The 1786-nt window shown below is 45.9% G+C and overlaps 1 long non-coding RNA gene across 1 annotated transcript; it reads left to right on the top strand.

The window, feature by feature from the left end:
* LOC110264656 lies at positions 410–1461 on the top strand. The gene is made up of 3 exons (XR_002350832.1): positions 410–550; positions 666–742; positions 1375–1461. It is a non-coding gene; the product is annotated as an uncharacterized LOC110264656 (long non-coding RNA).

Below are 1786 nucleotides of genomic sequence, written 5' to 3'. Positions count from 1 at the left end.
AGCGTCATTTAAAGAACGAGGGTCAGCACGATGTAAAAAAAACAGAAAAAAAAAATCGGAGGTGCCTACCGAAGATGAGGCCATTACGGCTCGCCTTTAGGTGTCCTCCTCGAGATAGCGTCATTTAAGGAACGAGGTCAGCACGTAGTAAAAAAATCAGAGGAGCCTGCCGAAAATGAGGCCATTACGGCTCGACTTTAGGTGTCGTCCTCAGGATAGCGTCATTCAAAGAACGAGGGATAGCACGACGTAAAAAAAATCGGAAAAAAAAAACCGGAAGAGCCTACCGAAGATGAGTCCATTACGACTCGCCTTTAGGTGTGCTCCATAGGATAGCGTCATTTAAAGAACAAGGGTCTGCACGACGTAAAAAAGATTGAAAAAAAAACGGGAGGAGCTTGTCGAAGATGAGGCCATTACGGCTTGCCTTTAGATGTCTTCCTCGGGATAGCGTCATTTAAAGAACGACGGTCAGCACGACATTAAAAAAAAACCGAAAAAAAAACCGAAGGAGCCTACCGAATATGAGGCCATTATGACTCGCCTTTAGGTTTCCTCCTTAGGATATCGTCATTGAAAGAACGAGGGTCTGCACGACATAAAAAAAACCAAAAAAAAACCCGGAGGAGCCTACCGAAGATGAGGCCATTACGGCTCGCCTTTAGGTGTCCTCCTCGTGATAGCGTCATTTAAAGAACGAGGGTCAGCACGATGTAAAAAAAAACAGAAAAAAAAATCGGAGGTGCCTGCCGAATATGAGGCCATTACGGCTCGCCTTTAGGTGTCCTCCTCGGGATAGCGTCATTTAAGGAACGAGGTCAGCACGTAGTAAAAAAATCAGAGGAGCCTGCCGAAAATGAGGCCATTACGGCTTGCCTTTAGGTGTCATCCTCGGGATAGCGTCATTTAAAGATCGAGGGTCAGCACGTAGTAAAAAAAAATCGGAGGAGCCTACCGAAAATGAGGCCATTACGGCTCGCCTTTAGGTGTCGTCCTCAGGATAACGTCATTCAAAGAACGAGGGGTTATCACGACGTAAAAAAAATCGGAAAAAAAAAACCGGAAGAGCCTACCGAAGATGAGTCCATTACGACTCGCCTTTAGTTGTCCTCCTCGGGATAGCGTCATTTAAAGAACGAGGGTCTGTACGATGTAAAAAAAACAGAAAAAAAACCGGAGGAGCCTGTTGAAGATGAGGCCATTACGGCTCGCCTTTAGGTGTCCTCCTCGGGATAGCGTCATTTAAAGAACGAGGGTCTGTACGATGTAAAAAAAACAGAAAAAAAACCGGAGGAGCCTGTTGAAGATGAGGCCATTACGGCTCGCCTTTAGGTGTCCCACGACGTAAAAAAAACCGAAAAAAAAAAACCGAAGGAGCCTACCGAATATGAGGCCATTATGACTCGCCTTTAGGTTTCCTCCTTAGGATAGCATCATGGAAAGAACGAGGGTATGCACGACATAAAAACAACCAAAAAAAACCTGGAGGCGCCTACCGAAGATGAGGCCATTACGGCTCGCCTTTAGGTGTCCTCCTCGGGATAGCGTCATTTAAAGAACGAGGTTCAGCACGATGTAAAAAAAAACAGAAAAAAAAAATTGGAGGTGCCTGCCGAAGATGAGGCCATTACGGCTCGCCTTTAGGTGTCCTCCTTGGGATAGCGTCATTTAAGGAACGAAGTCAGCACGTAGTAAAAAAATTAGAGGAGCCTGCCGAAAATGAGCCCATTACGGCTCGCCTTTAGGTGTCATCCTCGGGATAGCGTCATTTAAAGATCGAGGGTCA

The sequence above is a fragment of the Arachis ipaensis genome, chromosome B07, assembly GCF_000816755.2.
Source record: "Arachis ipaensis cultivar K30076 chromosome B07, Araip1.1, whole genome shotgun sequence".
Taxonomy (NCBI): Eukaryota; Viridiplantae; Streptophyta; class Magnoliopsida; order Fabales; family Fabaceae; genus Arachis; species Arachis ipaensis.
This window is presented reverse-complemented; position numbering and strand designations above follow the sequence as displayed.